Source organism: Schistocerca serialis, chromosome 6 (assembly GCF_023864345.2).
Source record: "Schistocerca serialis cubense isolate TAMUIC-IGC-003099 chromosome 6, iqSchSeri2.2, whole genome shotgun sequence".
NCBI lineage: Eukaryota > Metazoa > Arthropoda > Insecta > Orthoptera > Acrididae > Schistocerca > Schistocerca serialis.
In genome coordinates, this window is record NC_064643.1 from 351,144,324 (window position 1) to 351,159,820 (window position 15,497).

General features: G+C 41.3%; 1 non-coding gene across 1 annotated transcript; it reads left to right on the top strand.

The window, feature by feature from the left end:
* The first annotated feature begins 7,684 nt into the window (after positions 1-7,684).
* Positions 7,685-7,874, top strand: LOC126485585 (U2 spliceosomal RNA). The gene has a single exon (XR_007588032.1). It is a non-coding gene; the product is annotated as a U2 spliceosomal RNA (small nuclear RNA).
* The last annotated feature ends 7,623 nt before the right edge of the window (positions 7,875-15,497 follow it).

Here is a 15,497-nt window from a genome sequence, read left to right on the forward strand (position 1 = left end):
TTGAACAAGAATGTCAATCATTCTCTTGCCTAATTAGACTGGCGACCGTTTTCTTTATTCTTTGAACTCTATAGATAGGTAAAATATTGTTTTTTATTGTTTAAATATTTACCTAATTCTGACTTTCACTTCCGACAAGCCACCTCCGTTAGGTACAACACGCTCAACATAACAAAATTCCTCTCAGAGTGTAACACTGCTCGGTTGCTTTATACCATAATTGCTTTAACAAGACAGTTTTATTTCACGACCTGCCTCCAACTTTAAGGCTATGGTATAGTAGTAGTAGACGAAAGTGTTACAGACCCAGCGAGCATGCAGAAGTGCTGCGGCACGACGTGGCATGGCCTCGACTGATGTCTGAAGTAGTGCTGAAGGGAACAGACACAATGAATCCTGCAAGGCTCTCCATAAATTCGTAAGAGTACGAAGGGCTGGAGATCTCTTCTGAACAGCACGTTGCAAGGCATCCCATATATGCTCAATAATGTGCATGTCTAGGGAATTTGGTGGCCAGCGGAAATGTTTAAATTGAGAAGACTGTTCCTGTATCCACACTGTAGCAAATCTGGGCTTGTGGGGTGTCGCACTGTCCTGCTGGAATTGCCTAAGTCCGTCGGAATGCTCAATGGACGTGAATGGACGCAGTTGACCAGGTAGGATGCTTATGTACGTGTCACCTGTCAGAGTCGTATCTATACGTATCCAACTGCACACGCCCCACACTATTACAGAGCCTGTATCAGCTTCTACAGTCCCCTGCTGACGTGCCGGGTCCATGGCTTAATGAGGTTGTCTCCATACCCATACCCGTCCATCCGCTCGTTACAATTTGAAACGAGACTAGTCCGACCAGGTGACATGTTTCCAGTCATCAACAGTCCAATGTAGGTGTTAACGGGCCCAGGCGAGGCGTAAAGCTTTGTGTCGTGCAGTCATCAAGGGTACACGAGTGGACCTTCGGCTCAGAAATCCCACATTGATGATGTTTCGTTGAATGGTTCGCACGCTGTCACTTGTTGATGACCCAGCACTGAAATCTGCAGCAATTTGCGGAATGAATGCACTTCTGTCACGTTGGAAGTTTCTCTTTAATCGTCGGTGGTACCGTCCTGGCAGGATCTTTTTCCAGCCACAGCGATGTCGGAGATTTGATACTTTACTGGATTCCTGATATTCACGGTACACTCGTGAAATGGTCGCACGGCAAAATCCCCACTTCATCGCTGCTCCGGAGATGCTTTGTCCCATCGCTCATGCGCCGACTGTAACACCACATTCAAACTCACTTAAATCCCGATAACCTATTATTGTAGCAGCAGTAACCGGTCTAACAGCACCGTCAGACACTTGTCTTATAATATAGGCGTAGCCGGCTGCAGCGTCTTATTCTGCCTGTTTACGTCCCTCCATATTTGAGCACGCATGCCTCTATTGCTTTCTATGGTGCTTCAATGTATAGTCACTTAGATAAACGTGTCTAGCACGTCTTCTGCGGAATACTGAAAGAAACTTTTACTATTTTTCCACCTCTTTACTAAATAGTATATGACCAAAGGAAAGACAGCAATCTAAAGTGCGGTATGTCAATCAACGTGAGTCACATAACATTGTTGACCGTTGTAATGAATGTGACAGTTCCTTAAGGATGCTATGCCACTTAGAGTCATTACATTCGGACGTAATATTAAAGAAACGGCATTAAGATATGTGTAGATTAGTTGGATGTCATAATGCGGCTCTACAGATACTAGTGTATCGGCGACACAGTGAAGTGATAATTGTTGGAGTCTAATTTTTATGGCATTGTTTTCTTGCAGGTATCAGTGTTATTCTGTTCCCTGACTATGAAAAGTAATATGATTTCGCACAGATAAAGAAAGAAGCATCTTGAAGGTGGAAAAGACGCGATGAAAAGCTGAGATAGCAAGCAGTATGGATAGGTTTACTGAACAGCATTGCAGAAGCTGCACATGCGAAGTACTGTGCCAACCTTTTCGTCTCGGAGTAGCATTGGGTCCTATGTCCTTAGTTTGTTGGATGTTTTCCATTCTTTGTCTTCCTCTACAGTTCATACATTCTACAGCCCCCTCTAGTGTCACGAAAATTATTCACTGGTCTCTAAGATACGTGCTGTCATCCTATCCCTCTATCTTGTCAATGTTTTCATTAATTTCCTTTCCTCACCAGTGTATCTAATTTCCAACGTCCTTCTGTTACACCATATCTCAAATGTTTCTTTCTCTTTTCTTCTGGCTTTCCCACAGCCCGTGTCTCACTACTATACAATGCTGTGCTTCAATCATACATTCTCAGAAATTTCTTCCCCACATTAAGACCTATGCTTGACATTAGGAGACTTGTCTCGGCCGTCAATACCATTTTTGACAATGTTAGTCTGCTGTTTATGTCCTCCTTGCTCTTCCGTCACAGGTTATTTTGCTGCTTAAGTAAAAAATTCCTTAACTTTTCTACTTTGTGAACCCCAGTTCTGAAGTTACGTTTCTCGCTGTACTGATTTCTGCTGCTTTTCATTACTTCCGCCTGTCTTTGATTTACTCTCAGCCCTTGTACTGTACTCATTAGATCGTTCATTACATTCAGTATATCCTGTAATTCTATTAGCTTTCACTTTGGATAGCAATGTAAAGAACGAATCGTATCATTGATATCCTTATATATTAAATTAAGTCATTGCTTCTACCACGTATAGATTGAACAGCAGGGCGAAAAACTACAACTCTGTTTTACAATCTTTTTAATCGGGCACGTCGTCATTGGTCTTCCACGCTTATGGTTCCCTCTTGTTTCTTGTACACTCTGTATATTATCAGTCTCTTCCTATAGCTAAACCCTACTTGACTCAGAATTTCGTACATTTTGCACGATTTTACACTGTCGAAAGCTTTTTCCAGGTCTACAAATACTACGAACGTGTTTCGATTTTCCTTCAGTTTTGCTTCCGTAATAAACCCCAACGTCAGAAATGCCTCTCTGTCTTTACTTTTCCTAAAGTCAAAGTGATCACCATCTAACACTTCTTCGATCACCATCTAACACTTCTTCAGTTATCTTTTCCATTCCTCTTTTGCTGTCGTTGGGGTAGTGTGCAAAATATTTTTCCGAAAGTCTGAAGGTACACCGTCAGTCTCATACATTCTACTCACCAACATGAATAGTTGTTTTGTTGTCACAGTCACCTATGATTTTAGGAATTCCTATGGACTTTTGTCAGCCCTTTCTGCCTTATTTAATTTTAAGTCTCTCAAAGCATTCTTTTATTTTGATTCTAATACTGGATCCCCTATCTCTTTCTTATCGACTCATGTCTCCTGTCACGTCACAAAACAGGTCCTCCCCCTCATCGAGGCTTCAGCCTCCCATATTTGTAAAAATAAAGTACTAACAAAATGTCAGTTTGGTTTTCAGAAAGGCTTTTCAGAAAGCCTTTTCAGAAAGGCTTTTCAACAGAAAATGCTATATACACTTTCACTGATCAAATATTAAATGCTCTGCATAACCGGACATCACCCATTGGAATTTTTTGTGATCTCTCAAATGTCTTTGATTGTGTAAATCATGGAATTATTTTAGATAAGCTAAATCATTATGGTTTGAGGGGGGGCAGTGCACAAATGGTTTAATTCATACATAAATGGAAGAATTCAGAAAGTTGAAATAAGTGGTTCGTGTAGTGTTAAAACAACAGCTGATTCCTCAAACTGGGGGGGCATCAAGTATGGGGTCCCACAGGGTTCAGTCTTAGGTCCTTCACTGTTCTTGATATACATTAATGACTTACCATTCCACTTTAATGAACATGCAAAGTTAGTTCTTTTTGCTGATGATACAAGTATAGTAATAACATCCAAAAACCAAGAACTAAGTGATGTAATTGAAAATGATGTTTTCACAAAATAATTAAGTGGTTCTCAGCTAATGGACTCTCTTTAAATTTTGATAAATCACAGTATATACAGTTCTGTACAGTAAATGGCACAACTCCAGTAATAATTATAGACTTTGAGCAGAAGTCTGTAGATAATGTAGAATTTTCAAAATTTTTAGGTGTGTCCATTGATGAGAGGTTAAACTGGAAGCAACACATTGATGGTCTGCTGAAACGTCTGAGTTGAGCTACGGATGCTATTAGGGTTATTGAAAATTTTGCTGATAAGAATCTCAGTAAATTAGCTTACTATGCCTACTTTCATTCACTGCTTTCGTATGGCTTCATATTCTGGGGTAATTCATCGTTTAGTAGAAAAGTATTCATTGCTCACAAACGTGTAATCAGAATAATTGCTGGAGCCCACCCACGGTCATCCTGTAGACATCTATTTAAGGATCTGGGGATCCTCACAGTAACTTCACAGTATACAGGGTGAGTCACCTAACGTTACCGCTGGATATATTTCTTAAACCACATCAAATACTGACGAATCGATTCCACAGACCGAACGTGAGGAGAGGGGCTAGTGTAATTGGTTAATACAAACCACAAAAAAATGCGCGGAAGTATGTTCTTTAACACAACCCTACGTTTTTTTAAATGGAACCCCGTTAGTTTTGTTAGCACATCTGAACATATAAACAAATACGTAATCACTGCCGTTTGTTGCATTGTAAAATGTTAATTACATCCGGAGATATTGTAACCTGCAGTTGACGCTTGAGTACCACTCCTTCGCTGTTCGATCGTGTGTATTAGAGAGCACCGAATTACGTAGGGCTCCAAAGGGAACGGTGATGGACCTTAGGTACAGAAGAGACTGGAACAGCACATTACGTCCACATGCTAACACCTTTTTATTGGAATTTTTCACTGACGCACATGTACATTTCCATGAGGGGTAAGGTACACGTACACACGTGGTTTCCGTTTTTAATTACGGAGTGGAATAGAGTGTGTCCCGACAATAGATATTCAATGTGGTGACCATCATTTGCTGCACACAATTGCAATCTCTGGCGTAATGAATGTCGTACACGCCGTAGTACTTCTGGTGTATTGCCGCCGCAGGCTGCCACAATACGTTGTTTCCTATCCTCTGGGGTTGTAGGCACATCACGGTACACATTCTCCTTTAACATACCCCACAGAAAGAAGTCCAGAGGTGTATGATCAGTAGAACGCGTTGGCCAATTTATGCGTCCTCCATGTCCTATGAAACGCCCGTCGAACGTGTACCTCACCCCTCATGGTAATGTACATATGCGCCAGCGAAAAAGACCAATAAAAAGGTGTTAGCATGTGGACGTAATGTGCTGTTCCAGTCTCTTCTGTACCTAAGGTCCATCACCGTTCCCTTTGGAGCCCTACGTAATTCGGTGCTCTCTGATACACACGATCGAACAGCGGAGGATGGGAACTCAAGCGTCAACTTCAGGTTACAATATCCCCGGATGTAATTAACATTTTACAATGCAACAAACGGCAATGATTACGCATTTGCTTATATGTTCAGATGTGCTAACAAAACCAAGGGGTTTCCATTTAAAAAAAACGTAGGTTTGTGTTAAAAAACATACTTCCGTGCATTTTTTTATGGTTTGTATTAACCAATTACACTAGCCCCTCTCCTCACGTTCGGTCTGTGGAATCGATTCGTCAGTATTTGATGTGGTTTACGAAATATATCCAGCGGTAATGTTAGGTGACTCACCCTGTATATATTCACTTATGAAATTTGTTGTTAATAATACAACCCAGTTCAAAAGTAATAGCAGTGTGCATAGCTATAACACCAGGAGAAAGGATGATCTTCACTATGCAGGGTTAAATCTGACTTTGGCACAGAAAGGGATAAATTATGCTGCCACAAAAGTCTTTGGTCACCTGTCAAACAGCATCAAAATCCTGACAGATAGCCAACTAACATTTAAAAATAAATTAAAAGAATTTCTAGATGACAACTCCTTCTACTCATTGGCTGAATTTTTAGATATAAATAAAGGGGGAAAAAACCTAAACATTAGTGTCAAGCAATATTTTGTGTAATGTAATATCTTGTACAGACATCTTTTATTAACCTGACACGTTACACATCATTACGAAGTGTCGTATTCATGATCTATGGAACAAGTATTAATCTAATCTAATCTAATCTGATCTTACTCTTTCTATGTATCCACTCTCTCCTCTGAATTTAGCAATGGATTTCCCATCGCACTCTTACACTAACCGCCTTGCTTTTACAGCAAATTTCACCGAAGCATGCTTTGACTTTTCTGTATGTCGAGTCAGCCCTTTCGACAACGAATTCTTCCTCGACTTCTTCACATTTTTTGTGCAGCCATTTCCCCTTACATTCCTTTATTTTCTATTTATTTACTTCCTAAGTGACTCGTATTCTTTGCTCTTGATTTTCCTTGTACATGTATGTACTTCCTTCTTTCGTCTATAGACTGGAGTATTTCTTCTGTTACCCAAGGTGTTCTTGCAATTACCTTCCTTGTACTTAAGTTTTTCATTCCAACTTCGGTGGCTGCTGTTTTTAGAGATGTTCATTCCTCTTCAACTGAACTGCCTACTGAGCTGTTCAAAAAGCTTCAAGCGTGTCTCTTTATACCAATGTGTCTCCTGATCGCATTTCCTTGCCCATTAGCTCTTCTTGACTAGTCTCTTACACTTCATCATTTATAAAATGTAATCTGAATCTATATCTGCTCCTGAGTCCGCCTTTCAATCCACTATCTGATGTCGGAATCGTTGCCTGACCGTGATGTAATCCAAAGGGGACTCTTTCCGTATCTCCGGTCCTTTCCAAAGTATACCTCCTCCTCTCGTGATTTCTGAACACAGTGTTCGCTATTACTTGCTGAAATGTATTGCACAATCACTCTTTCTCCTCTTTCATTCCTAGTATCAAGCCGATATTCTCCTGTAACGTTTTTTTTTTCTATTCCTTCCCCTGCAACCGCATTCCAGTCCTGTATGCCTATCACATTTTCATCTATCATTATGTACTGATTTACCCATTCAATATCCCCATACACTTTCTTCTTCATTTTCTGCTTGCGATGTGGGCATGTGTACCTTAACTATTGCTGTCGGTGTCTGTTTGCTGTTGACTGTGATGAGAATAACCCTGTCACTGAACTGGTCGCAACAGCTCACTATCTGAGCTACCTTTCTGTTCATAACAAATTCTTCTCCTTTTAAAGCCTTCTCTGCTACTGTTGACATTTCCCTATTCTCGTCTGACCAGAAGTCCTTGACTTCTTTGTGTTTACTTCACCAACCCCACTACATCTATATTGATCCTTACCATTTCCCTTTTCTGATTTTCTATGTTCCCCACCTCTTTGGAATTCCGTGTCCCGATTTGTAACACGTTACCTTTCTCGTGGATAACTGAATCTTCTGGTCATGATCGGCTCCCATTTCGCTGTCCCCTCTTGGGGATCCGAATCAGGGACTAGTCCATAATGGTTTGCCAACGGAAAGTTCGTCATGAGGCCACATGTCCCGTGGATACAGTTTGCATGTCTTTATGCAGAGGATTCCCGTGCCTTCTGAATCCTCGTGCCGTTAAACATTGCTGCTTCTTCTGCCGTTAGGGTCAGTTTCCCACACCAAGGACAACAGAGCTCCTCCACCTTTTTTGACATGACCGTTGGCAGAACGGTGGTGACGTCTCAGGCCGGAAGTCTTTGGCAGCCGTCCGCCTGCTTAGCTAACATCGCTTCTCGGCATTTTGGCCTAGATCAAAGTGTATCATCTGTTCTTATCAGCTTAATATCTGATACGTCCTCCATCGCAGGACCAGAATATTAAACTCAGTTTTGGTTCATCACGGAGTGCTAGGGTCTTGCTCCACCTCTGTCGCGGATTGGCCCAGAATTGCACTACCACCGGGATCAAAAACAATTGTCACAGAGTGATGAACTTCTGGCAAGTGAGAGACTGTTTGTTACTCTTAGGACAGTGTATCTTTGACATGTAGTATTGTATGTTCTGTGACTATGAAATAAAGTGTTGTTAGACTGCTAATCGCTGCTCCACTGTGATTCACGACAAAAATTTAAAAAAAACTGGTAACATGCTTGCCTTCCATGCAGCGGGCCTGGGTTCGATTCCCGGCGGGGTTGGGGATTTTCTCCGTTCGTGGACTGGATTTTGTGTTGTCGTCATCATTTCATTCCCATCACCGGCACGAGAGACGCACAATGTGGCTTCGACGGAAATAAGTCGCACTGGGTGGCCGAACTTCCCGCGATGGGACCTCCCGGCGAGCAATGCCTTACGATCATTTCTTTTTTTTCTTTGTCCGGCGAGCAATGCCTTACGATCATTTCTTTTTTTCTTTGTCCGCCGTTTATGACGATTTTTATTCCAACCTGGCTTAGAAGACATTTTGATTACTAGTTAGAGACACCACAGGTAAACCGCCGCACATACAGCGAATATTCCAGGAGGATTGGCTCAATGCTACTTAAGACACGGCAGAAATAGCGAGTCGTATCAAATCAGTAGAAAGCACCGTCTATCATGGACAACTGAAAAAAAAGAAGAGAGGAGGATAGCACCTTTTCAAAAGACTGGTAGTTCTATGTTCCCTTTCCAGAGTTGTGGTGAAGATCACGACGACTGCTGGAGCAATGTGGAACCAGTCGTTCCCAATAATGGCTTGAGGAGCGGAGACAGCTGGGGTTTGACTAATAAAGTATTCTTGTTTGCCTGTTGGCTTGCAGTCCGCGACATTGGTTTGTCAGAGGCTGAGGCAAATTACATATCTAAGGCTTTGCGCTGGGGGTTGTGGCCATGTGTTCGCGCCCCATTCCAAGGAAATTGTTTCAGGCTCCAGAAAGAAATTACTACGAGCATCCGATTTTGTACGATCCACAGGCAAACGATAACTGCTACGGATACAAAGCTTTGCTACAGTTAAATGGACTATCCAAGGTTTACGAATAAAACAAAATCAATCACTGAAATTCCAGGGATGGATCTCTGTGTCATTATACTCAGCGAAAGAAACAAAAAAGGAACTGGAGAACAAATACTAAATGAACAGATCCATTTTTGGAGTGGTCTACTAAAACATTTCAGAGGAGAAATGGGATTTAATGCTGATTAAATCGAAGTATACGAAGTATGTGGCAGGGTAGAAGATATAAGTGACCGATTTTTAAAGGTGAACCTCATGGTCTATGGACAGCCTACTACGATAGTAGGGATACATCCATTACATGACAATGTACTTGGCAAAAACTTAGTTGATTTGGAAATCTTGGAAAGATATCGAACCATATCAAGACAAAATCATTTGGAGATTTAAACTGCAGAATCAGCTGTGAGGACTTGGATATAGTCGGAAATTGTGGAAAGAAAGTAGTAAATAACGACTGTCATAAACTAAAAGATACATTTAGGAAATATGAATGTGTATTTGCAAATACCTTATGACAACAGGAGAAAATGCGCATGTACGCTTTGGGGGACCCAGCGCGAAACATTAATTCATCAGTGACAGAAGCGGAAGATTTACAGTGACAGACGTTGGAGTGTTAAGACAACCTGACTGTGCACGTAACCAACATGTAGTGCCAGGCAAAATCATTTATGTCTTCAAAGAAATGAGGCCTACATTGAGAAACCACAATATTACAATTTCCTGTATTTAAAACAGACATGCTGAGACACTCACCGTGGCTTAATTACCAAGATGATGTAGCTAAGTAGGTTGGAGAAAAAACTATTTCTCCATTGGATAGGTACACAATTGCTCGTATATGATAGGCTTGACCAGTAGGTGCTTTACTGGAGCATGAGTTTTGACGCTTTCCACGTTCACCTTAAGCTGTATAAATTCCAATTTTAGCCACTCGAGGATCAACCTTTTAAAAGGTTACATAGTTAACTGGTTTACAACTTTAGCACTGCAACATCGCACATTTTCTCTAACATTATGAAGTGAAAAGCAATGAATAAAAACACGTTTCTTTTTCTCGCAGTCATACAGTATGTCCTAACAGGACTTCATATAAACATTTTCTGTATTCGATACAGATTGTCACCCTAAGACGCACCTATAACGGTGTGAAACCGGTACTGTTGCCTAATAAAGGAATCTGTCTATAGCTAATGCAGCCTTGAAGAATTTTCATAAATTTTTTAAGGGATTTGAAAATTATTTTTTAGAATCTTTGGAAAATTCTTTATAGTAATAGTATATAATGTAAGCTGCAGTTTCCCTAACTACAGAAGAGTAGATATAATAAAACCCTCATATGTTTAATGTCGTACTGCAGAGGGAGTGAATCAAAGTAAAATATTTTACAATCCTCTCGAAAGGCAGAATATCGATTGACAGCGGAGCTACATCTGTGAATGAACACATAATGTGCTCTTTATGTCGTGTAGGAAGAGAGGCAACAGCATGGGGAAACCATTAGTTGACGGGAATAAACTGCGCTTTCCTCTTTATATCCGTTCTTAGATAAGGATCTCAAAGTGCGTACCATCCTGCGCGTGACAGTGACGTGCGAATTTGTCTCGTGGCTGGCAACCGTGTCCTGTATCGACATATCGACAGTTTGCGCTCCGCGTCTTCCGCCGTGATAGAGCGCTCATCTGGAATGCTGGTCACCATCTGTCGATCGTGAGAAAGTTACTGCGGGAGAGTGTCGCAGATAAACAGACTAGCCTGGAAACTTTTCCAGTCTGGAGATGCACGGTCCACGTTTGCTGTATTGACAGATATCTCAGTGGGAAGTTTCTCTTCGCCTGTAGTAAATCACAGAGCAACGTGCACAGACTTCGTATTTCGAGCTTCTGTCCACAGGGTCTTCCTTCTCTCTGTTTAGCGAGTACCTGACCCTGCCTTCGTAGTTTTCCTTCCTGACTCATTTGGTGACATTTATTTTTCTTCCTTATTTATCTTCGTATGCTATTATAATATTTTCTAGATTTCTGCTATTTCTCCATCCTATCATTTATCCTGTATTACAGACCATTATTTTCATTACTCGAAAAATTTATTTTATTTCAACGTTGTGACAGTGTGTCCTCCCTCACCACAGCCTCGAGATATTAAGGAGTGGAGGACGGACACGGCACAACACACAGTTCATCCAGCCACCCAGTAACGTGTAAACGGAGTCACAACCTGTAAACAAGCTGCATACAGAGAACCTGACACTAGTTACCCTCCGCCACGTACTGAATGTTGGCTTGCAGAGTACGTATATCGAGGGAGATGCAGATGAACAACTGATAAACGTAGTAACAAATTCCGTCTGTGTTCCACAGATTTTCTATGCGTATGACATCGCAAAGAAACAACTCCCACTTGTTCTACAAATGTACAAGTTTATTGGTTTATAATATTTGGCTGCTGTATACTTCTCATTCACTCGCTGAGCATCTGAAGCACGCTGCTACCGTTTCACTCTGGTCAGTGATAGCTAAGATTCTCACAGCGTAAATGACTGGGGTACAACTCTAGGCGTTCACCCGGAAAGAGTGTTACGTAAGTTATATTTCATTCTAGTTCCCTGTTAACTTGTATTTAACTATTCCGAGCAGTAGAGTATTGTTACTGACAAGCAAAACATCTCACGCGATTCTGAGTTAGCTTGATGGCGCGCCGTAACCTCAGTACCCTGTGAGTGTCCCTTGGCAGGGTTCCGATGAAGACTACAACTATGGAGGCAAAGTGGGACGATGCGCTCCCTACAGTGGCCTGAGGAGTGTGGACTGTGACGTTTAATTGACAGGGAACGCTATTTTCTGGCTGCTGCTTTGCAGTCCACGGCATTACTTGCACAAAGGCTCATACAGAAATGTTGAGGCCGAACTGTACTACCTGATATTGGTAACACACACACTCTTACAGAAATGCAGTGTACTTTTGGGATTGCTTAACCAGGCGTAGTTCCCATATTCAGACGTCATATCCATTTATGAAACAAGTGATGGAGAATATCAACGACCTACTCCTCTCGAGTTCTAACTGAGATGAACGTTGTCATTTGTTGGAGTGGGTGTTAAACGCAATGGAAAAGGGAGGAATGAATCTGCAACTGGATATAATTGAATTCGTTGTGACGTATGGACTTTTTGGTTTACCTGTTTCTGAACATCAAATCTGTGTGCTAACGAACAGTCTGAGGCATGAAATCATAAAAAGCAACCCAAGGTAATATTCGATTCGTTCGGGTTCTTTAGGCTTTATAGTAGGCTGAATAGTACATTGCTTCATCGTCCAGATTTCAGTAAACCATTTTGTTCAATAACTAATTAATTTGGAATTGCATTCGAATTGTTCCAACTTGAACCTCAGGGTGACTGCAAGTTACACAAAACTGTATGAGTAGATCACTGCGACCAGTTGAAAGGAATATCAGCATATCAGAATGAGGAGCACTTGCTACTCGTACAGTGATTTATTTCCTGATATTCGAACATTATCTGCTTGGACATAACGTTATGGTTTAAAGCCATTAGAAAACCCTCAGATTCTTGCAAACATGTAAGCTGAAGAAAGCAGTGCTGATTATGTGGGAAACGTGCTGCAAACAGTTGTACATGCAAATATATTACATACACGAAAGAAAATTTGTTAGGAGAGAAACTGACGATGAGTTCAGTTCAGAGATGAGTCAAATGCAGGGAGAGCTTAATGCTACTGAAAATACAGAGCACCTACTGGAGTGGAAGTAATGAGTAAAAGAGAAGGGATCTTGAGATTAGTACAGAAGAATCTGAGCTGGAAACAGAATCAAGAAGATATTTAGATATTGATAAAAAGTTGCCTCGTGTACTGTCATCACCCAACGGTTTCACAAAATTTTTGCATACTTGGCAATGTGCTGCTTCTAATACAGAATTTAGACGAATGAAAGGAGGAAAGTGCGTCTCCCTGTCAATATGTAAAATTAATAACTGACTACACTCATTTGAAATGTGGACATTATGGAGTGAAAAATGTAGAGCTGAAATGAGTGAGAATCTAATTTTTGACAATATGAACTGAAGGGCGGCTAACAGGATCGCCACCTGTATCTTCTGCCATTACGTAAGGACAGATAGACCCACTGGTTAAGGTGAAATGCATACACTTGATTCTCAGGAGCCAAGGAAGTTGCTGATCATGAACGTCTTTAGGCCATTACTTGCTGCCTAAGGAGGTTGTGCATAATGACATAGTGTGGCGTTTCGCCTGTATGGCTGGCAACCCATGAAGCAGTTGAATATTGCCGGTTACCTATAAGCTACGCAACCACTCTGCGCCAAAAACAGTTTTGCAGCAGTTCGACTAGGCGGCCCTAGCCGCGCCACTTGGGGTCTCGGACTGGCGGGCCCTATTTGCATCCGCGACCCAATTTCATGATGTGTATTAAAAAAATTCGCAGTTTATAATAGGTTTTTAAGTTTCTATATATGCAGCACCCTTGCATTTCCTGTGGCTAAGTTTGTAAGTAGGCTGTTTAGGTTTTTATATTGGTAACGCCACAACTTGACCAGAAGATGGGATCGGTTGGTAGGACATGTTCTGAGGCATCAAGGGATCACCAATTTAGTATTGGAGGGCAGCGTGGAGGGTAAAAATCGTAGGGGGAGACCAAGAGATGAATACACTAAGCAGATTCAGAAGGATGTAGGTTGCAGTAAGTACTGGGAGATGAAAAAGCTTGCACAGGATAGAGTAGCATGGAGAGCTGCATCAAACCAGTCTCAGGACTGAAGACCACAACAACAACAACGCCACGTAGCGCTCTGTATGAAAATCCCTGGCTGAGCTGTGTGCAGTCTGTGGCTGGTTTACATTCCTGGAATTTGCTATTGGAGTGTCGAGCAGTTGGCTGTTAACAGCGCGTAGCGTTGCGCATTGGAGGTGAGCCGCCAGCAGTGGTGGATGTGGGGAGAGAAATGGCGGAGTTTTGAGAGCGGATGATCTGGACGTGTGTCCATCAGAGACAGTAAATTTGTAAGACTGCATGTCATGAACTGCAATATATATTATGACTTTTGAACAATATTAAGGTAAATACATTGTTTGCTCTCTATCAAAATCTTTCATTTGCTAACTATGCCTATCAGTAGATAGTGCCCTCAGTACTTTGAATCTTTTATTTAGCTGGCAGTAGTGGCGCTCGCTGTATTGCAGTAGTTTGAGTAACGAAGATTTTTGTGAGGTAAGTGATTTGTGAAAGGTATAGTTAGGTGTTAGTCAGGGCCATTCTTTTGTAGGGATTATTGAAAGTCCAATTGCGTTGCGCTAAAAATATTGTGTGTCAGTTTAGCGTTGATCAGAATAGGTAAAGAGCGAAATGTCTGAGTAAGTTCAATTCTGCTCAGCTGTTTGAAAATCAAATAATGTAAGAGGTTTAACCGCACAGTAATTCACTCATTTTTCTAAGGGGACGTTTCAAGTTCTTTGATAATAACCTACATGTTTCTATATGAGCAACATCTTTACATCTGCGACGTCTAAGTTCTTTGACCACAGCACACGTGTTTGTATGTAAACATAGTCTATTACACGAGTGCACATCGTAACAGTGAAATATGAAGCTATACTTGGTGAAATTGAAACATGGACGTGAAAATGCTAATAAGTGTGTAACTAAATGGCAAAATTGTCAGCGTAGCGTAACTGTGATAATAGTGCTTTATCTTTATGTAAGTACCGATATATTTTGGTCAAATGCTGCCTTGCCACTTACAGTTGTCCCACTTGTATCTGTGTAGTCACCAGCAAATAATTTTTTTCTATATATACAGTGATAACCAACGGTATAAACATGTACATGAATGTATAAACACCTGAGGATGGGGGCAAGCCCGAAACCGGTGGTGTGACAAATAAATAACCTTTTATTGTGATTGGTAGCGGATATTTTTCTACACCTTATAAAGGAACAGTCACGGAGTTTGACAGCATAAATTAAGGATAAAATTCACTTAAAACAGTTCCCGTGATATCCTTACGCAAGACAGTATTTAAGTCCACACACAGACGTGCAGTGGCAATTCACGTCGAGCCAGAGCTACAGACGAACATCCGCTCCACTATGATGCTACTGCCTGCTACTGACCAGCTGTTCCCTCGACTGACACCGCCTGGCCTCTGCAGCTCCTCCACCACTCTTGCCTCCGTTGTTGGGTCGTAATCTCACGAACTTTGGTATAACATAGACTGTATTGTGTTTTTCCAAAGATATATATCACTGTGCATGTACTGAAAGTAAACTCTCGTGGAACTTGGTTTCCGTGCACAGGAGTAGAACTTTGTAAATAATAACTTGTGGAGGCTGGACGAAGCACGAGACTTGTGAGCTGTTAAACAAAGGCCTTCAACCGGTAAGTCATTTCTGAATGTTAAATGTATTTTGTTCGTCGGAGCGAACAAACATACTACTTTTTTTCTTCGATAAACTGCATTTGTGGAAAACTAGTGACTCTAGCTCCATCTACGGCGGATTCTTTACAGATATTTTCATGTTAATAGACTGTTTTGTGAAATGTGTCAAGCTACACCCAATAA